Source organism: Mixophyes fleayi, chromosome 1 (assembly GCF_038048845.1).
Source record: "Mixophyes fleayi isolate aMixFle1 chromosome 1, aMixFle1.hap1, whole genome shotgun sequence".
Taxonomy (NCBI): Eukaryota; Metazoa; Chordata; class Amphibia; order Anura; family Limnodynastidae; genus Mixophyes; species Mixophyes fleayi.
This window is the reverse complement of record NC_134402.1, coordinates 64,265,457-64,288,784: the sequence shown is the minus strand read 5'-3', so window position 1 is coordinate 64,288,784 and position 23,328 is coordinate 64,265,457. Positions and strand designations below refer to the sequence as shown.

The following is a 23,328-nucleotide window of genomic DNA, read 5'->3' as shown; positions in this document are numbered from 1 at the left end:
CAATTATAAATGCAATCTAACAGATACTAACAGATACTGAAGGACTTACCAAAGAGACATAGAGTAGTCACCAAAATAATCACTTTGTGTTGTAACATTTTTCTGAAAGACACAATGTAAATTATCAATATATGTTTTAGTTCATGGCTTTTCTGGTGTACATACAAAAATAGTGAAACTTTTCAAAAAATGAAGAAGTGAAAAATGAAGTGTTACAGTAAGGCTAGGTACACACTGAGGAATTTTCCGACCGACGTGTAATCTACAACGTTTTACTAACAACTGAAGGTCCGATCGGTCGGGTGATTCATACATACACACTAGACACGTTTTAAACGATTAATGAAAGACTGACCGGACAGGCAGCGACTTTTAACAGACGTATTGTTGTGTTTAAAAGATTTGGTTTTCGTGCACACATATATGGTCCCTGTAGCGATATCCCCAAGAAATTTATATAAGGGGCTGAACATGTTCTTTAAGAAGCACCCAAAAACTCTTAAAAGGAGAAGGAAACACATCTTCCCCATCATTATGTAACACATACTTGGTTACAGTGCAGGTTCATTCACAACTGAACTTGTGTTCCGTTTATTACTGTGATAGAAGTAAAATGTTAAAAATATTTTATCCTTTTCTCGTGGACACCATCGTTATATCTGATGACAGTTCTGAGGGAGAGACAAATATTGGAAGCCCTTTAAAGGGTGTGGTCGAGAAGATGGAGAAGCTGAACAAATATTTTCAAGAATTAATGGTAAACATCAGTGATGTAAAAAAAACTAAAAAAACTAGAAAAAAATTTCATGGAGATGTTTCATGTGTTTTAAGAAAATTGAAGCAGTTATATATTATGGTGCTAATATATTTATCTTTTTTATCTCTCAATTTTCACAGGATATTTTTGGAAAAATATTCAACAATAAATATGTTGGATTAAGACTGATTTATTTTGTGTATTTTAGAGCACTATATGTATTAATAAGTAAATAAAGGCACAAGTATAAAACATTAAAATATTTTAAATATACATGTACAGGGTTACAAAACACGTGCAATATACATTGCCATGTACACAGGTGTATAAATATGCTAGCAGTACATATAGTACATGTACACAGTTGTATAATTGGGCAGACAGATAAATCTAATGCAAATCTTTTATATTTCAAATATATGTGTTTTTATTCTATGCTAGAGTGACTAAGGGGCATTATTATAGAGGCAGATATATGCAATACACATATGTAGAAAACAAAGCTACACGCTTTTCTTGTAGACTGTACAGACAAAGGTGTATAATTAAATCAGTAAGTTACATACACCCCCCCCCCAAAGCAGTCACAGCTCGAGGTACTATCAGCAGTTGGTCATAGATCAATCAGAAATTTATGCACATTGTATGATCGTAAGGTGACTGGTACAAGATTATTAAACAGTACGACCAACCAAATGAACCGACAATCAGAACTTTGGAGCGACTTCCGACCATCATGTATTTATACACACTACGAACGAACGGTTGTACGTTGGTTGTTTTCTGTGACCAAAATCCACCTAAGGTGTCTCCCCATTATTCCACCATATCAGTTAATTAATCTTTGGTTTAAAAAATAACCTGCTCTCCCCAACCTGCACTAACTTAGCCGATCACCGTCTGTGTTCTCCTCCCCCACTGCTGTCACCACCATGCTCTGTACAGAGATGCAGTAAGTGTGCGGTGACAGGTCAGTGAGTGGCCAGATAACCTCTCACCTCCTCTTATATGGTTCATTTCTGGGCATGCGCAAAGTGATTTTACACAAAATACTGCACGTGTCAGCATTTAAGTCCTTAATAAATCAGGCACTGAATCAATAATGTTCTTTGACCCTAAGTCAAACACACATTAAAAAAGGAAAGATAACAATGTATTATAGGCTTTGCAGCACAATGTGACTCATTCAGTCCCTGTGATCCCCCACACTGAGGGCCAGCTGCTTACATGGAGGATCTGCAGATGGCGGCTTAACTGTGAATGTGATGGTAGCTCCATGTCTGTGATACGATGAGAGTGTGATGCTGGACTATGATGTCACTGCCCAACGCCACATCCCAGTCTGAGGAACAGCAGATGCCGCCCCCTAATTACTGAGGCAGTGGGTGGGCTGGGGGCCCAATATTCGAAAGAGGATGTTACCTCTGATGGGGGAGAGCACCTCTGCCATCCTTAATATTTTGGACTTCAGATAACAACAAACTTGAAATTAAAGAGTTAATCTTGAATCTAAAGATTCTAGATTATATCACCTTGAAAGGCATATAATGCATATAATGATATATAATGCATATAATAATGCATATCATGTATATAATAATGCATATGATGATATATAATACATATAATAATGCATATATTGATTTATAATGCATATAATAATACATATAGTGTCCTGAAGGGCTGCATTCAGAAACTGCTGATTAGTACAACCACGCACAAGAGATTTTTGTTGTTATCATTCTCATTTCTAGATCACTGAGTTTACAAGTAATAATGATCATACACCATAGACAAGTATATCAGCAGCTGGAAGTTTTTATAATATGATTATGAATTTCAGTTGAATGAGGAACTATTTCTTCAAGTAACTAATCAACTGATAAAAGTCTGAATCACTCTACACAGAGCAGATTCCAAATCCTAGTACCTCAGCTAACAATGGATTCAAATTCGGATAAACACTTACCTCTCTAAAGCATGTATGTGTGTAACTGCATGCCTGAGGCTCAAGCTGTCCTTCTCTATAAGCTTCAGGTCTGAGGGGAGAAAACACATGTTGTTACATACATGGCACAGTGGGCTAAAATATTTTTGAAGGGGTTATATGTAAAGTGAGCTATAAATATCATTGTTCATAACAATAACATCTATCCAGAAGATATACATATACATCCCTTATCACAATGTACATAACATTTTTCATAATATTAGGATAGAAAACATCTATTAATTATGTATAACACATTTAACTTTCAACTTCAACTAAACCTAAACAATGTATTACAAATATCTTTGAAGTTTTCTCCCTGAACCTTATTGTTTGTGAACAGCCACTTATGTTCTCTTAATTCTAGAGAGAAGGTGTTTGGTGAACCATAGATTTCTGTTTCTTAAAGTGTTGGGGTTCAGAGTAGGGAGGGAGATGAGCGGGGCAGAGGCAGAAAGAGGATTAGGGGAGATTTGGGGAGAAGAATATGACATTGAACCATACAGCTTGGTGGTCTTGTATTTGAGTAAGGAGTGAGAAAGATGAATTTTGCCTATAATAGCTTTGTTAAGAAACATTGGGCTAGATTTACTAAGCTGCGGGTTTGAAAAAGTGGGGATGTTGCCTATAGCAACCAATCAGATTCTAGCTTTCATTTATTTAGTACCTTCTACAAAATGATAGCTAGAATTTAATTGGTTGCTATAGGCAACATCCCCACTTTTTCAAACCCGCAGCTTAGTAAATCTAGCCCATTGAGTTTATTCAAATACTTTCATGATATTAGATTGTTCTCTCTCAGAGTCTACACTTTTATCTCTTTATAGAGCTATGTTTGTTATCACAGTAGGTTTTCTTTACATGTATTAAGCACAACATTATTTTATCATGTTACCTCTATTTTAAAGTCAGTTTACAGTTTAAAATTGGGCAACGTATACTTGCTGTAAAGATAGCTTTAAAAGGGGGTTGGTATCGCTTACCCATAAGGTGATCTTTCATAATTGGGCCGTACCTACATCTCCATTTCTAACTGATGCAAAAGAAACTAATGGAAATCCTCTACTTCAACAGACGGACGACTCTCTCTTGTACTGAGAAAGGAGTGTCCAAGTTTTATCTTATATGGGGCCCGTACATAAGAAGTGTAGATGGTTTAATTCAAAATATTATAATGAAAATGTTTGAATCCACGGATAGGTTTTTATATAAATCAGCAGCTCCTCTTCTGGGGAAGATACATGAATGGGTTGATGTAACAGAACTTAGGTAATGAAGCTATTTGTACTTCTACCAGTAACTCTGGCTCCCTCCCTCCTCCCTTCCTCCTACTCATAAACACCTCTCATGTTCTGTAGGAGCTTACACTCTTCTCTTAGAATACGCTACTGCACTGAGTGATCAACCTGTTTTGTGTTTTTGCTTTATAAGGTTTCCCTTTTTTCCATCAGTTTTTAAGATTTATATTGTTAAATAATGTTCAGGAATAATGATAGTAAGATTTTTATTTTTCTCCTAATGATTTATGGTATCATATCCAATTCTTAAATACATTTACTGAAATAAATAGCTAGGATCCTACCATTATGTTATGTTCCTCTACCTGATGTTCCTACTTTGTAGCCATTACCATATATACTATGGGCCTGAGTCACTAAGGAGTCACTAAGGAGAGCAAAGCATAAAAAAGGAGTAACTTTGCACATGAGCAAAACCATGTTGCATTGGAGGAGGAGGTAAAGTTAAAATGTGGGGACAGATATATAGTTGGGTTAGGGCATGTCCTAGATCAAATTTAAATTTCTGTGCTAGATGAAAAAACAGCCAGTATTTAACTTATGTGCAAAATAAAAAGCTACTTTGCACCCCTTGCATTTTAACATTTACTCCTTTTTTTATGCCTTACTTTCCTTTATGACTCAGGCCCTATAAGTATTACGTTACATAAATTAACCCATCTGCCATTTATGTATTGTTTTCTTTGTACGAAAAATTAATTTTTAATTTTTTTTAAAAAGGGGTTGGTTAACTTTCTAGCAAAAAGATAACCCATTGGGTTATCGAAATAATGATATGTAAAATATTAATTTTAGATATGCTTATTATTTTGCAAATAGCAAGATTTTTTACAATCTAACGCAAACTTTGAATGCCTGTAATGTGTTTAATGTGTAACTCTAATGTGTTTAATGTACTTAATGTATGACTGTAATGTGTTTAATGTGTGACTGTAATGTGTTTAATGTGCTTAATGTAATGTGTTTTCAGCCATCTGATTAAAAACATGAGTAGTTGGACTGACTATATGAATGTTTTACGTTCTGCTGTAAAGTGCGGTCTCACCTGTACAATTGCCAGAATTCTTATAGTTGTTAATCTTCATGATGCTGAAAAATAAAGCAAAATATAACAGGAAACTAGTGAGAACTTGTTGTAGGAAAGTTACACTATGGTGTCAGTGTCTATTGTATATATTTGAAGGTCAGGTTAATTCTATAAAACACCACTCTTAAACTGCACTTGCTGTTTTCATGCATTTAGGAGGACTCAATTCAACTAAATGTCCTGCTCATTCCAGTAAAAGAGCATAGAAACTGCATATATATATATATTATATATATATATATAATTTTATTTTATTTTTTAGGATCATATCTTCATTAAACCAGCAAATTATCTATAATATGTGGATGTGCAGCGGTACCAAGCAAGAGCAGGCAAAGCCGACAGCGCTCACTGACTGCCGGCAAGTTTAACACTACGGACTGATTGCGGAGAATGGAGATTGTGAGTCAAAGATTTTATTTATACTTTTATTGACAACTATTTCTGCCGGACTGTGGTTAAAACCACAGTACAGCACCACTCGGAGGACAAAAGAACTGCTACAAGGGATTTAAGTATTTACCATGGAGCTTGCTGATTACTGCTTCGGATAGTGGTTATTAGGTATAAGGTGGTGAACAACTAACTGCACAGGTTATAATTAATGACAAAGATTTATGCAATAATAAGTCTTATTACAATTTAAGTAAAGATCCTCTGAAGCTACATTTTGAGAAGTCTGTACAAGTTTTGATATGTGCTCCATTAAGTTCTTAACTTGGACAATATTACTCTCAGGTGACATTTCTCTATTTTATAAAGTTATGTAATTGTATTTATGATTTGTATGTTTGATTTTTGTTTTTGTAATACATTTAAAATAGAATTTTTAAGAAACTGGCATAGATAGTTCATATATCCATTATCTGTCAATATTAAGATATAAGACCTCCACTTATATTGAGATCACACAATATACTGTATATTAACTTGTTTGTAAAAAAATCACATTTATATCCCCCCAGAGTGGAGAAAATGGAGATATAAAACCATATTATAAAACCATATTGAATCAAGGGAGAATCAATACACTTCCCATCACCTCAGTATCTCAGAATACATAATATTGTAATTATAAGTTAATATTGACATACAAACTATAACATTAGCTCAATATAAATAAGGTTTATAGACATATAGAGTGCAGAATACTGCTATATAAAAACCAGAAAAACATTAATGCAATACAGCAAAATCATAAATAAAGGAGATTGTAAGGAAACAGTATTTTTTAATACACTTTGGGGTAAATTTACTAAACTGCGGGTTTGAAAAAGTGGAGATGTTGCCTATAGCAACCAATCAGATTCTAGTAATCATTTATTTAGTACATTCTACAAAATGACAGCTAGAATCTGGTTGCTATAGGCAACATCCCCACTTTTTCAAACCCACAGTTTAGTAAATATACTACTTTAATTCTTCATACACATTCTATTCTATTTAGATTTTATATCACTGGTTTCTAATAGAGATCAAAGTAAGAAAAAAACAATATTTATATAAGATAGGAAAAACATTCTGTATAAAACCTTTCAGGTGGACGTTGCTCGCAGGCTCTTTTGAGTATATCTAACAAGATCTGTTTAATAAAGATGAATGAAAGTTACCTTTTTGGAGACTTCTCCTCAGCTCTTTTATTAGAGGAATCACCGCCTTTGTCTGCTACAGCAAGCGAACACAGAGGTTGTTTCGCCATCCTCTTGGTGCGTCGTGGCATTAGTGATCCTAACTAAGACACAAAGTCTCAACAGTCAGATCAGTCACGTACAGTGTCAAACTGCTTCTTTCCCTGACCACTGTCACCTGACCACTGTCAATAGGAGAACAGATGATGTCACAGATATGTCACAATGACGGTTAGAATTCTAAACTCCTCAGCTGACTTGGTGGAGCTGTCATCATGTATTAGATCTGAGCCATCACTGTGAGGAGAGCTGGAGGAGCCCCAGGAAGCACAGATGCATGGAACCATGGGGCTCTGGCATTGGGGAGGAAAAGTGTAGTAAAATTTATTATGAAGGTGTACGTGCAGTTTTAAATAAAACTTGTCTGTTTTTAATGCTAAAATAGTGTTTGGTTTTGCCTAATTTGTAGCTTATATGAATGATGTGAGTGAGAGGACATCTGGACTGTGTATATTACATGTATTGCACTTTTGTGTGTGTTGCTTTTGTATTAAGTTCTTCTGAGAGTGCTGTGAAAAGCAATTATCTGAGATAGTACCCCATGGATTCTGTTAAAGGTATACAATGCGACCCATTGACTGCCACCTCTGAGCTGCTGCCTATGTACTCTCTCAGATGTTCATCTCCACAGTAAGGGATATCCCTAAAAATAAACAACATTGCAATAATTTAAGTATAACATTTAATAATAAAAAAAGACATTTATGTCTTAAGAAAAAATTACAAAAATATCAGTTTTAAATTTATAAACCCAGTTCCTCTAAAATCTTAAAGACTCAGGTGTGACCAAAAAGTAGTAATTTTAAAAGAGGTGGTTAGAGTGGTATTAACCTCCCATAAGAACAATTGGAGGGTCGTCTGACAATATTCTAAAGCTGCGTAAATAACCATTAAACAACTTTATACTTCTGGCGCATTGAATAGTAGTATTCGCAAGTTGTCAGGATATGATCTATAATATAAATGTCTAGTTGCGTGTGTTAGTCTGTCTGTGTGTGAAAAAAAACAAACCAAGCTGCAGCGCCACCTGCTGGGCAGAGTTATACACTGACCTATATATTTCTTGAAGGAGAAGTGACAGTTGGGAGTGGTTGGTGGTTGCCGGGGGTGACAGTGGGGAGTTTTTAACACCTTAAGTAGATTGATTTGACTAGAATGCATGAGTATCATGCACGGGTTAACTGACCTACTAAATTCTTAGTGTGTGTGGAAAAAAACCCTCAAAAAAGGCTGAAATTTGGTATACTGACATTATTGACGAGTTAAGGGGTCAAACTCATTTTCGTGAGGTAATTTTACCTCATGGACACACATGTGTACAGTGGCGGATCCAGGGGGGTGCGATCGGGGCAATCGCCCCTCCTAGCAGGGGTTTGCTGCGACGGCTGCACAGTATGTGCAGGTCCGTTTGGCAGTGACAGTGTGCTGCCCGGCTGCTCTGATTGTGTTTTAAACACAATCAGAGCGGCTGGGCAGCACACTGTCCCTGCCTGTCATTGCCGAGTGGACCTGCACATACTATGCAGCCCCCGGCAGCCTCAGAAGTCGGAAAGGGGGCGGGGCCTAAATCGCCCCGCCCTAACACCCCCCCGGGGAACAAACATTTTCTAGATCCGCCTCTGCATGTGTAGCGGCGTGTGTTAGTGTGTGTGTGTCTGTGGAAAAAACTATTTTCTCAGAAAGGGCTCATCCGAATGACCCGAAATCTGGTATACTGACATTATTTGACAAAAAAAATGCATGAGTATCATGCACGGGTTAACTTGTCCTATATAAGTGTCCAGCTGAGTCTGGATCTGGAGATCCTTATCAAATGAAAAAGCGCTCAATACAGCTTGTAATGTGCTTGTTTACAGAATACAGGCAAAACGTCATTGTGACGTTGTCGGATCTCGTGGCTCGGTTCTCGCGATATTTGAAATGCATAAATTCCCGCCTCCACAGCAATCCATTGCCATTTGACAGAGGGAGAGAGCAGGGTTAAGTCACAGGCTGTATTAGAGCAGGGACAGAGCAATAATTGTATACCCTATTCTTTCAATTCTGTTACCAATTCTATTAGCAATTGTTAGAGCAGGAAGAGAGGAGGATAGGGGAGGCATTTTTTTCAATATTTTGCACTACAAGTGCTTTGGGGTGTCCCATATTCCCCAGTGTGAAACACTAATTTTTCTGGCTGTCAAAAGTAATATTTAGCAGCAGTATTTCTACAATATTTTGCACTACAAGTGTTTTGGGATGTACCTTATTCCCCAGTGTGAAACACTAATTTTTCTGGCTGCCAAAAGTCATATTTAGCAGCAGTATTTATAGAATATTTTGCACTACAAGTGCTTTGGGCTCATTAAAATGGATTCAAAGCACATCCACATATGAGCAGAATCAGTCAACAGTCCTGATGGTAGTGTTCCCAGTACGTCATCTGGTAAAGCCTATGTAAAAGTTAGAGATGGGTGGGCTCGGTTCCCTGAGATCCGAACCCACCCAAACTTTGACTATCTGAGTACCCTCCCATCCGTTCGGAATCAAAATCGAGGCAAAACGTCATTGTGACGTAGTCGGAGCTCGGTTCTCGCGATATTTGAAATGCATAAATACCCGCCTCCACAGCAATCCATCACTATTTGACAGAGGGAGAGAGCAGGGTTAGGTCACATGCTGTATTAGAGCAGGGACAGAGCAATAATTGTACACCTTATTCTTTCTATTAATTTTTCAATTCATTTCAATTCTATTATTATTACCAATTCTATTAGGAATTGTTAGAGCAGGAAGAGAGGGGGATAGAGGAGGCTTTTCCCCCCCAATATTTTGCACTACAAGTGCTTTGGGGTGTCCCATATTCCCCAGTGTGAAACACTAATTTTTCTGGCTGCCAAAAGTCATATTTAGCAGCAGTATTTCTACAATATTTTGCACTACAAGTGCTTTGGGGTGTCCCATATTCCCCAGTGTGAAACACTAATTTTTCTGGCTGCCAAAAGTCATATTTAGCAGCAGTATTTCTACAATATTTTGCACTACAAGTGCTTTGGGGTGTCCCATATTCCCCAGTGTGAAACACTAATTTTTCTGGCTGTCAAAAGTCATATTTAGCAGCAGTATTTCTACAATATTTTGCACTACAAGTGCTTTGGGGTGTCCCATATTCCCCAGTGTTAAACACTAATTTTTCTGGCTGCCAAAAGTCATATTTAGCAGCAGTATCTAATACAATATTTTGCACTACAAGTGGTTTGGGCTCATTAAAATGGATTCAAAGCAGTCCACATATGAGCAGAATCAGCAAGCAGGTTCTGGCACCAGTCCTGATGGTAGTGTTCCCAGTACGTCATCTGGTAAAGCCTATGTAAAAGTACATAGTCTTTTTAAATCAGGAGAAAAAACACAGACCAAAAAAAAATTTAACGTGTTGAAGTGAAAAAGAAGTGTAACTGAGGAAACGCTAACTGCCGATAGGAAACTTCAGGTACAGGTGGGTAATAGCTCTTCTAGTTAAATGGTATAGTGATGACATTTGCTAACAGGGACAGAACACCTCAATTAAATGTCTTAAACCAACTGTATTAATAGTGGACATTGGACGCAGATCTAATACTAGCATAGTACCCAGGGCGTCTGTGATCTGCTTTGCGACTGGGTGAAAGGTTTCATACTTGCTTCCTCTTGCAAATGATTGTTTAACTGTAAATTATTGGTTCTGGGGATATTGATGATGAAGGTGTTGGGGTGGGTAGATTGCAGGTGCTGGGATGTAGATGAGAGAAGGGAGGCAAATGATGCTGGACTGCTTGTTGTTATTTTTTTTAACCTAAGTTTCTGATTTTCCCAACAGCTTTCCAAGAACTCGCTGAAAAATGACGTAACATAGATGAGGATCCCAGATGGTTAAGGTCCCTACCTCTACGGAGTGTGGCTTTAAAAACGCTACAAATGGCTAGACAACTTTTGTCAGGATTTGTGTAAAAATAATTCCACACTTAAGAGGTGGATTTTTGGTCTTATGCCCAGGCATGACAATGGCCCTTTTCTTGTCACTGGCAAGAACTGCAGCAATTTTTCTTTGAAAGTGTATGAAAATCATATTGTGACCTAGGAGGTGGTCAAAATTGAATGGAAATGACTGGAAATTAGTGTTAGTGAGGTTAATAATAATGTAGGTACAAAATAATACCTAAATTATGTTATTTTACCCCAAAAAATGATTTTTTTTTTAACAAATTGCAAAACAAAACCAAAAAACCCCAAAACCAAAACACGCAAGGGCGGTTTGGCAAAACCAAAACCAAAACATGACGGTAATCCAGATCCAAAACCAAAACCAAAACATGGAGGTCAGTGAGCATCTCTAGTAAAAGTACATAGTCTTTTTAAATCAGGGAAAAAAAACACACACCAAAAAAAAAAATTACCGTGTTGAAGCGAAAAGAGAAGCTAAACTGAGGAAAAGTTAACTGCCAAAAAAAAAAAAAAATTGCCAACATGCCAGAATGAGGCCTTCACCTTTCCCTATTGTGGCAGATCAAAAAATGAAGAGGATGAGGGGGAGATTTGTGTAGACGACAAGGGCGCTAATGAGGATGCTGATGAGGTTGTTTGTGTAAGTCCTGCACCATTGGCAGCAGTTCTCACACGTGACAAGAAAAAGGCAATTGTCATGCCTGAGCATAAAACAAAAAAATCCACTTCTTATGTGTGGAATTATTTCTACCCAAATCCAGACAACAGTTGTATAGCCATTTGTAGTGTATGTCAAGCCACAGTCAGTTGAGGGAGGGACCTCATCTATGTTACGCCATTTGACGAGAGTTCATGGCAAAGTGTTGGGAAAAGCTGAAAGTTCTTCCAAACAAATTACAAGCACTCCATCATCAGCTAGGACCCTTCAGTCACCGACATCCCGACCTCTACAAAATACACCCACCACACCAACCTCATCAATATCCTCAGTAGTGCTCGGAATTAGCCCTCTATCCCACTTAGTAAGGCTGGATGACTCCTGCACTATACCTCTGAAGAAAGCGTTAGTTCCACTGCTGCTGCTGTTGCTGCTGCTGGAGGTGAATCGTCATACCAGAGGAAAGCCAAGAAAAAGAGCAATCCTACATTACAACAACTGTGAAACAATCATTTGCTAGGGGAAGCAAATATGACAGCAGTCACCCAGTCACCAAGCGAATCACAGACGCCATGGCTACCATGTTAGTGTTAGACCTGTGTCCAATATCCACAATAAACGCAGCTGGTTTTTCACAGTTAATTGAGGTTTTGTGTCCGCGTTACAGAATTCCATCGACACACCATTTTTTTTGTAAAGCTATTCCACAACTATACCAAAAAGTGTGTAAAAATTTAAAGATTGTATTGAAAAATGCCATTCTGCCCACTGTCCACTTAACCACAGGTATGTGGACAAGTGGAAGTGGGCAAACCAAAGACTATATGACTGTGACAGGCCACTGGGTTGGTCATTTGCCTTCACCAGCAGGAACAGCAGCAGCATGTACACCACTACGCAACATTTGTCACAGGCAGGCCACTCTTTGTATCACCGGCTTCACTAACAGGCATACAGCTTATAATTTGTTACGAAAACTAAGAGATGTGATTGATACATGGCTTATACCACTTGGACTCTCCCCAGGATAAGTTATTTCTGATAATGCCAACAATATAGTGCGAGCATTACAGCTGTCTGAATTCCATCACTTTCCCTGTTTTGCTCACACCATCAACTTGGTGGTGCAGAGCTTCCTAAGAAATAACCGTGAGGTGCAAGAGATGCTTTCGGTGGCCTGTAAAATTTCAGGCCATTTCAGGCATTCTGCCACAGCATGTAGGAGATTGCAGCAGCTCCAAGAACAGTTTAACTTGCCCTGCCACCAACTTAAGCAAGAGGTGTTAACTAGGTGGAATTCCACCCTGTACATGCTTCAGAGGATGGAGGAACAGCGCAAAGCCATCCAAGCGTATTGCACAAGCCATGACATTGGGAAAGGAGGGGGGATGTATTTCACTCTTGCACAGTGGGGAATCCTTTCAGTGCTGTGCAAGGTGCTGAAACAATTTATAGTTGTGACGTGTGAAGTGAGTGCAGACTCTGCTAGCTTGAGCCAAGTCATTCCTTTAATTAGACTATTGGAAAAGCAGCTTGAGAAACTGAAGGAGGAGATGAAAGAAAGCAATTCCGCAAAGTATGTTGGCCTTGTAGATCAAGTACTTAATTCACTTTACAATGATCCTTGAGTTATTAAAATCTTTAACTCGGATCACTACATTTTGGCCACTGTGCTTGATCCAAGGTTTAAGACCTACATTGAGTCTGCTTCAAAATGAGCGAGATGTGAACTTTTGCAAGGAGCTATTGCTCAGCAAGTTGTCAGCTGAACTGGGCCTTGGCTTGACGACGTGTCCTCCTTCAGTTTCTCAAGCTGCTCGTAAAAAATTTAATTTTCCAAAGCGAAGCAGGGAAGATGCATTTGGCAGACCAGAACAGTTTAACATCTGGGCTGGTTTCAAAGATTTTCAAAAAAATGTGTGACCTTGCCCATAACTCCATCCAATCCGAGTATTAACATGCAAAGGATGGTGGAGGATAATTTTCAAGAGGTAATTGATATGGAAATGCCAGACAGTCCCTTTCCTTACTGGGAAGAAAAACAGGCCATTTGGAAACCCATATACAAAATTGCTTTGCAATACCTAAGTTGCCCAACCTCCAGTGTGTACTCTGAACAAGTATTCAGCACAGCCGAGAACCTAGTCAGTGATCGCCGTAGGAGGTTACTTACAAAAATTGTGGAGAAAATGATGTTCATAAAAAGGAACTACATCTTCCACGAGGATGGCCCTCACCATCAAAAACATCCAAGCACTGACAGTTCTCTAATGGCGGATTCCAGCGGCGATGAATTGATAGTCTGTGATGCTGACGTACACACTGATGAGGGTGAGAATGAAGTTGAAGATGATGATGATAACATCTTTTTAAAACTTTCTATGTAAGTGTAGGGTGCGATCTACCCCCAAATAGGAAAGGGACTTGGGGCATTTCTATATCACGTACAGTCTTGAAAGGCTGCTGTTTTGCCAATTTCTCAATAAGAGTAGGGTGTCATACACAGACTGACCCCAAACTGGCTTTGTCCATTTCAACTCTATATCGGCTGAATTTTTTACTATTTTCGACAAGTGGATGGGGGCCTATAGAGACAGAAACCAAACTCTAGCGCAGTCACACACCCCGAGGTTGCACATGCAGCTTGCGTGGGAGGGGGTTCCCAAGAAGAGGCCACATCAGTTTTTATTTTTTATTACTGGTTAGAGCTGGATATTACTCTCTTATAACTGCCTACAACTAGAATCACTCAGACTGGAATTACTCAGAAACCTAGACTTGAATCTGGAAACTAGGCATGATTAGATCAGCTGATACCATCACCCCCTTTTAAATACTCAGTTTCCCTAACATGCCTCTTAAGCTGGCCTACTCATCACATGTCACAAGAGGCGCAGCACTTAGATGGACCACTCTGCACAAAGATCTACCTGACGTTAAACAACTGCATGGAGGAACTTCTACTGCTCTTACACTGCTATCTTTTTAATGTGTGAGCTTTAACTATTGCTTCATTATATTTATATTGAATACTATACTATTAGGTGGCTCCCTGATTATATGTAATTACTGTAGGTGCTAATTGGCAAATGCAATATTGCACTTTCTCCTTTTGTATGTCATACCCGACAGGTGGATAATTTATTGTTGTTGGATCCTGGAAAGAGCAGCATATGTCATACTATTAGAGGAAAATCATTTTGTTTATTTGTTAATATTTCTGTGAAGGTGATAGGTAGCACTATTTAATATTTGGTACTATATAATTATATATACACAAATAAATAAAGGTTAATAGTAACCTGCACTTTAAGTTTTGAAATTACAGAAAGATTCTATCATATAAACTTCCAAGAGGTTCTTTTACTGCTTCTAGAGCACATGATCCCCATAGCGGCCACTGGTGGCAAAATGCAACACTGCACCAGTAATTAATCAGTCTGTTACAGCATCTTTGTGAGATAAAGGACTTTAAGAGGGCCTAATAAACTATTAAACCACCTTTGAAGAGGGAATCTTAAATTGCATGTTAACTAAGGACAGCCAAACCAGATCTCCCACACGTCAATTAGAGACATTTGAGTGGTGTGTGGACAGCAAATAATTGGATGAAGTCAACTAAATTGATTAATATTGTTTTACAGTGCGATTGCAATTAGTATGCCACGTGTAGTGACGCAATTGCATGGATTAACAACACACACATTTGCATTCGCACTTACACTTGTAAATAATACACATTTATTAGTAAAATGTATTAGAGATTAATTATACATCGATAATATTAAAGTTCAGGTATTTATGGTTCAGGGCATCTAAAAGGTAAAGAGGTCTCACATTAAAGCTTATTTGACCAGTATTAACCCGTTTCGACAGAGTAGCGGTCACATACTTATGTTTTCTTTTTATACACAAAGTGCTGTGTTATTAAACATTCTCATCTTGCCACGTGGCAGCCATGTCCCAGTTATGTCCAGTAGCTGCATCAAGGACTAGCAAACATCCTGGGATACACAAAAAACAGGATTGATGTATGAGAAGCAAATGTACCTAAGTTAGCCTGGTTAAATTTCATCATTAGTAATGGGTTCAGTTTTGGACACCTGTCTGTAGACATCATATAGAAGAACTTGAGAGGCTTCAGGCAGCATTAAAAGTAATGAAGTCTTTCAATTTGAAATTGGAAACAAAGGCTTCTTCTAGGTGGCCAAATAAATATGTGTAAATATACTCAACGTCAACACCAAATATTGCAAATGATAAAACTAGAATGTTATTTTACAAGACATTGGGGCATAGTCAATTCTTTTTTTTCCGCGCCGCGGATAAACTATTACCGTTATTACGGTAATAGTTAGCTGGATTTCAGCTCATGGCCCAGGGAGCTGCGAGCTGAAATCCAGCGAGTAAATTACTGTATTGACGGTTTTTCCACGCACGATTACCGTAATAACGGTAATCAAGCGCAAACCGCGAGATTTTCGGCGTTTCCACCGAGAATTGAATATGCCCCATTGTGTCCATATATAACGTTGCTATGTGACCCGATCAGTAATGTGCCAGGGCTAAGAATGGGGTTATATTTCTTTGGGGTAGAAGTTAAAAAAAACAGAACTTGTTCTTCTAAATTTGAGACTCCTAAGAGCAAAATATTTATATGTTAAACAACATGCAAAACTGGGATTTAAAAAAAATGTGTAAAGCAATACTGCCATCTAGTGGTACTACCTTATACCTTAAGATGGATGTAAAAACCTTTCCCTGGTGTGTCTATGCGGGGAAGTGTATCTTTATTTTCCTTTTAACGAATAACAATTCTCACTATTGTATCTTCTATGCAGTGTCTCCACCTTAGTCAGGAACTTGTAGTACTATCGTTGGGTAGTGTCCAGGGACTCTGCAACACCAGAGGGAGACTAAAGTAACCTTCTGCCCACCTACGTGAGACCTCAGACATACAAATAATATATCAATGCTTCACACTAGTCTTTAGAAGCCACACCAGCACATTAATTGCCAAAGTGGCAGACCACTAAAGACTACTGTGAAGCATTGATACTTTATTTGTATGTCTGTGGTCTTACAAATGACACACACACACAGAAGGTAATAAAATATATGATGGCACACACAGGAGATTATATATGCATGACATACACAGGAATAACATATATGCATGAAAAACGTGTGAGCTGGTGCCCCCAAGAGCCTGTAAGGAATTACTTTGACATTTGCACCTCCGACCACTAGAGGTCTCTGTATTTGTAAACTTGCCCTTAGATTTGTCCTTATCCAAGATGGCCAGTTTGGCATCAAAGAAAAACCATCTTGGATCCTGTTTCCTGTCTGGGCCTATAAATGACACTTCTTGGTTCAGACATGTTCTTGAGTATTCTGCTTGCTCAGCTCCTGCTACTTGCTACTCTACCTTGCATCTGTGACTACCCGCTTGTGTACCGACCTGACAAACGTCTGACTACCTGCTTGTCTGGATATCTACTCAGATATTGGGCTCTAAGTAATACCACCAGTATCGTTACAGGATACTCAAGCCTTAAAATGGATCCCGCCGAAGATATACCTGTGAAGCAGCGTGTGGCAAGTTTAACCACCATGCTAATTGAATGCCAGGCAGAGCTGAAAGTCCTGAAGGACAGTTTTTTGGCTCTTGAATCACAGGTTAAGCAAGAAATTCAAGTTATCTCACAAAAAGTTTGTGAGGCACAGAATGGCTTCCAGGAATTTCTAATTAGACTGTCTCAACATGAGGAGCGTATCTCAGAGTTGAAGAAAGGATCACGACAAGTGCCTGTAATGGCAACATCCCCTGCTGCTCTCCTTTTCCCACCAGCTCAGTTTGGAGGGGACCCTCAAAAGTTTCACAGATTTATCAATCAATGCCAGCTGCATTTCCAACTGTATGAGTCCCATTTCCATTCTGATAAGTCAAAGGTCCGGTGTATGCTTTTGCTACTTAAGGACACCGCCTTTCATGGGCTTTTCCTATCCCTATCAAAACTTCTAGTCCAATATTAGATACATTTGATGACTTCCTCAAAGTAATGAAACAAACCTTTTATGATCCAAACCGGAAAGATACTGCTGAAAAAACATTATTGAAATGACATCAGGGGAGACGCTCAGTTGTGGAATATACTGCAGATCGGTCCTTGACACTACTTGGAATTCTGAGGAGCAGCTCTCTGTCTACCGAAATAGACCATTAAAGATGAATTAGCCCAAGCAGATGCACCCACTAAACTTGAGACTTTCATTAACCATTGCATTCGAATTGATGCTCGACTGATTGAGAGACGGCAGGAAAGGAAGGCCTTTACCTGGACATACCCCAGTTATCGAGAACCCACAACTTCAAACTATTATGGGAGTCCTGAGGTAAAATTCACTAAGGAATTTGAGTCTGAACCCATGCAAGTAGACACACTTCACAACCGTAGTTCCAATGAGAGAAAGGAGAAACAACGTCAAGAGAACTTGTCTTTATTGTGGAAAACTGGGACATTATGTCTCAAATTCTCCTAGAAGACCTCAGAGGACAGTTGCTAGCTTAGCAGATGCAGACTTTTCAGATCAGGAGTCTGTGATTTCCGACATTCCTCAGCATGTGAATGCAATTATTCTGTCTCTCTCCTCTTTAGCATCAACTGGGAAGAATAAGGGAAATAAAAACTCACATTTCTCAATTCCAATTCGATTCCAGATTGATGCACACTCGATTTCCAGTACAGCAATGGTGAACTCTGGTGCGAACGGCAATTTTATGGACATTATGTTTGCTAAGAGAAATAAGATTGAATTTAGAGAGAAACAGATACCAGTGTTAATGGAAACCGTGGATGGTTCTCCTTTGAACTCTTGTCCAGTTACTCATGAAACCGAACCCCTGGACCTCGTAATTGAGCCAAACCATCATGAGACTCTGACTTTCTTACTGATCTCTTATCCCTAGTTTCCTATTATTCTGGGAATTCATTGGTTGGCTGCAAATAATCAATCCATTAACTGGGAATCAAAGACTATTTCTTTTTCACAATAAACATATGCTCCGGAGACTAAACCTGAAACCTCTGTTGAAGAGGTGAGCAAGTTATATAATTCCCCTTCTCATGTTTTGGACCAGCTACCTCCACAATATAAAGACTTTCTGATGTCTGTAGTAAGAAGAATGCTGACAAATTACCACCTCACAGACCCTATGATTGTCCTGTGGATTTGTTACCTGGGGCTGCTATACCACTTGGATGTAATTATCCATTAGCCGAGTCTGAGTTAAAGGTCCTCAAGGATTATGTGGATGAAAGTTTAGAAAAAGGTTTTATTTGTCCTTCCACGTCTTCAGCAGGTACACCTATTTTCTTTGAAAAGAAAAGGATGGTTCATTACGACCATGTATTGACTATAGAGCATTGAATAAAGTTACAATCAAGAACCGTTACCCACTCCCACTTGTTTCAGAATTACTGGAGAGGCTTCGCTCAGCAAGAATTTTTACCAATATTAGATCTACGAGGAGCATACAATTTAATTCGCATACGATCTGGCGATGAATGAAGGACTGCCCCTCGATGTAAATATGGACATTTTGAACATCTAGTGATCCCCTTTAGACTGTGCAATGCTCCTGCTATGCTCCAACATTTCATGAATGATGTTTTTAAAGATTTAATTGACCAATTTGTTGTCATTTATCTCGTTGACATACTAATTTTCTCAAATGTCCAAGAGGTGCACCAACCACAAGTTCGAACTGTACTGGAATGTCTTCATAGATACTGTTTGTACATTAAGTTGGAGAAGTTTGAATTCCACCAGACACAGATCCAGTTCTTGGGCTATATCATCTCTCCTCAAGGTTTGAGAATGGACCCTAGCAAGGTCCAGGCTATAGTAGATTGACAAGCTCCAAGAAATGTAAAAGAGGTACAAAGGTTCATAGGGTTTGACAACTTCTGTAGACATTTCATTAAAGACTTTTCCAAGATTGTGACACCAATAACTCAACTAACCAAGAAGGGATCATCTTTCCATTGGTCTCCAGAAGCTGAAGGGGCTTTTCCTCTGCTTAAGACAAAGTTTACTACAGATCCCATTTTAATTTATCCCAACCCAGAACTTCCTTTTATCTTCGAGGCAGATGCTTCAGATTTGGCAGTAGGGGCAATATTATCACAGAGAATAGGAGAGAAGATGCTATTACATCCATGTGCTTTTTTTCTCTCATCAAATGACTGCTTCAGAAAGAAATTATAATGTGGGAAATAAAGAACTATTAGCCATTGTGGCTGCATTTACTGAATGGAGACATTTGCTTGAAGGTGCTGCACATCAAATCACTGTGCTTACTGACCACCGGAATCTAGAGTTTGTTCGGTCTGCAAAGAGACTTTCCCTGCGACAAGCCAGATGGAGTTTAATCCTAAATCGTTTTGATTTTGTTATCTCTTATAGTTCTGGATCCCGAAATGGGAAAGCTGATGCTCTATCCAGAGCATACATGTAAAACTCACCACAGGTTGATCCGGAAAAGGCAATCCTCTCAAAGTCAAAGTTTCTGGGAGCTATTAGCAGTGGTGAGCTGTTGTCTGACATCAAAGAGGGTTATAGAACTGATCCAATCCTTTTAGAACACCCTACAGATTTACACTTAACCTATCCAGATAACATTTGGAAGTATGGACATTACTTGTATGTACCAGCAGCAGCACGATTAAGAGTACTGCAATTTGTCCATAACTGTAGACTGCAGGCCAAAAAGGTGTTTTCAAAACTCATGAATTATTATCTTGTTACTTCTGGTGACCCAAATACAAGGAGGATGTTAAAAGACTTGTATCATCCTGCAGTACTTGTGCCCGGTTTAAGACACCCTGCACTCCTCCACTTAGACTTTTACAGCCTTTGCCAGTTCCTTCTCGTCCACGGGGTTCAATCTCTATGGATTTAATTGTGGATTTACCATCATCCAAGGGTATGACTATAATTCTGTTGGTTGTAGATCGACTCACAAAGATGGCTCACTTTGTGCCCTGTTGTGGACTTCCTTCTGCAAAAGAAACAGCAGAATTACTAATCAGGGAAGTTTTTCGTCTACATGGAGTTCCTGATGATGTAGTCTCTGACCGAGGAGTACAATTTACTTCACGTTTTTGGAAACAGTTTTGTAGTGCTCTTAATATTAATATCAAATTATCAACTGCCTTCCATCCTCAATCCAATGGACAGACAGAACGCACCAATCAGACATTAGAACAATACCTATGGTGCTACATTTGCCATCTGAAAGATGACTGGATTAATGTTCTGCCAATGGCAGAGTTCTCATACAACAACTCGCAACACTCATCCACAAGACAATTTATGCCAATTTGGGTTATCATCCAAACCTATTCCCCAATTTCCCACAAGATTCATCCATACCTGCATCCAGACTAGAGTAGTTACAGAATAATCTTGAAGTATTAAGAGAGACATTGCAACATGCACAGGACAGTTATAAAACAATTGCAGACAGACATTGTAAAGCTGCAACAATTTTAAATGTTGGCAACGATGTTTGGTTTTCTACACGAAACCTAAAAGTAAGCGTGCCTACCTCTAAATTAGGACTGTAATATATAGGTCCTTTTAAAATTTTGGCACAAGTCAGTTCATCAGCCTTTCGACTTGAACTCCCAGGACCTATGAAGGTTCATCCTGCCTTTCATGTTTCTTTACTGAAGCCAGTACTTTCAAATCCTTTTCCTGGTCAGACCTTGCCTCCTCCAGATCCTGTTCAAATTGATGAACATGAAGAATTTCTGGTAGAGAAAATACTAGATTCACGAATATTTAGAAATAAACTTCAGTATTTGATACATGGCAGGGATATGGACCAGAAGACAATTCATGGGAAGATAATGTCCATGAACTTCAATTGCTGCGTGAATTTCATCAAAGATACCCAGAGAAACCCTGCAAAGCACCGTCCAGAGGACGTTATTAAAAGGGGGGAATACTGTAAGGAATTAGATTTGCCCTTATCCAAGATGGCCAGTGTGGCATCAAAGAGAAACCATCTTGGATCCTGTTTCCTGTTTGGGCCTATAAATGGCACTTCCTGGTTCAGTTATGTGCTTGAGAATTCTGCTTGCTCAGCTCCTGCTACTTGCTACTCCACCTTGCACCTGTGACTACCTGCTTGTGTACCAACCCGGCAAACGTCTGTGTACCGACCTGGCAAATGTCTGTCTACCCTCTTGTGTACCGACCCGGCAAATGTCTGACTACTCTCTGGATATCTACTCAGCTATTGGGCTCCAGATAATACCACCAGTTTCGTTACAGAGCCCTTGAAGACGGCGAAGAAAAGAACACTCACCCGACCAGCGATATAGTGCAAGTAAGTTTTTTTTCTTGCAGGGTTCCCAGCGCTGGTGACAGCTAATCAAAAATGATTCACTGCCAGTCAATAAGTGGCCTGAACGGTAAGCCTATCAGGACTCATCCCGGCCTTTTAAATTTTTGGAGCTGCAGCGTGCCAATCAGTGCTCAATGGCATGGTTTCAGTTCAACGGCGGGGGCCTAATGTTGCATTAGGCTTCTGCTGTTGAACTGAAGATGGGATGAAGACGTCACTTTCAAGAATGAAGTTGTCTGAAGTAGCAGAAGAAGAGAAGATGCAGAGATTAAGGAAAAAGTCGTCGGAGAGGAAAAGAAAAGACATAAGACAGCCACAGACAGAGCAGAGCTGCAGGATCAAGCTTGAAGATTGCTGAAGTCTCTGTCTAGAAGAAGTAGCAATGGGATGGCAAAGAGCTATATTGGTTCACCCTTGTTGCCCTTGAAAGCTGCCAGAGTCAGGTTAGACCCTTGGGCAGCCCTCTTCCAAACCCACGCCTGCACTCAGCCTTTCCACACTCTTTGGGCACAAGGCCATTGGCATCTAGGTCCATGCAGCAGTAGCAGGTATAAGACCCAGGATATTTAGGTGTTGGATGTTTACTGTTTATTTCTCTTTTGGCGCATTCACATTAAAAATCAGGATTAGCCTGTAGCACTAACTAAATTACAGGATCAGCCTGAGGACATCAGTTAATTTTCAGGATTGGCCTGTGGCCAATTAAAGTACAGGATTAGAATGAGGGCACAGTTAAAGGTAGGCCTTTATTCTTAGACCAAGCCTGGTCTGTCTCCATTGTACTGGTAAACACATAGTAGGAAAGAAAAAGTCTTTGGATGCATCAGCACAACTTTTGGGGTGCTCAGGACCCTATAGTGACAGCTACTTCTGCCCCCAGAAACATGAAATACACTCCACCCCCACATGGGCGTATTTCTGAAGGGGGTTTACAGCTGCTGATCCATTAGTCCTTATTTTAATCTCTTTTGGGACTCATTACAGTAATGTGTATGATTTGAGTATTATTTACAGCGCCAAGGGCAATAGGTATCATATTCTATTTGCATATTTATTATTTGAAGGATTGTTAGTGAGTGACCATCCAGATACCTCTCCCGGGCAGCAGCATTAAGGACCACTGAGGTGTTAATCATTTTTTTTTTGGTTATTATACACTGGTTTTTCACTCAGATTTAGCCCAGAGACGCACCATGTTTTCCCATAGGGAGTCTAGAATAACACAATTACAGAACATCTTCCTCAATAATCAATTGAAATTGATGATGAAGATCTAGATTCCATAATGTATAAATTAGGAGACTCATTATTAAAAGAGAATCGCTTATGGTGGGAAATAGCCACCTTGGAAAAATACCAGACAGATAAGATCATTCCTAAAGGACACATAATTAACAAAACATCATCTTTCACTAATGCATCAGAATCATTTAAGCAAGACTGGCAAAGCATTTTAGATCATTGCTCTTTTTC

The 23,328-nt window shown here is 39.0% G+C and overlaps 1 long non-coding RNA gene across 2 annotated transcripts in view; it reads left to right on the top strand.

Moving 5' to 3' along the window:
- The window catches only part of LOC142104539 (uncharacterized), a 147,837-nt gene that overhangs the window by 71,890 nt on the left and 52,619 nt on the right, over window positions 1-23,328 (top strand). The window contains exons 3-4 of one of the 2 annotated variants that reach the window (XR_012679587.1): window positions 5,395-5,534; window positions 6,672-6,793. This is a non-coding gene — a long non-coding RNA (uncharacterized LOC142104539). Of the gene's footprint in view, window positions 1-5,394; window positions 5,535-6,671; window positions 6,794-23,328 lie in introns of those variants that run through there. The other variant, XR_012679589.1, reaches the window with a different exon arrangement.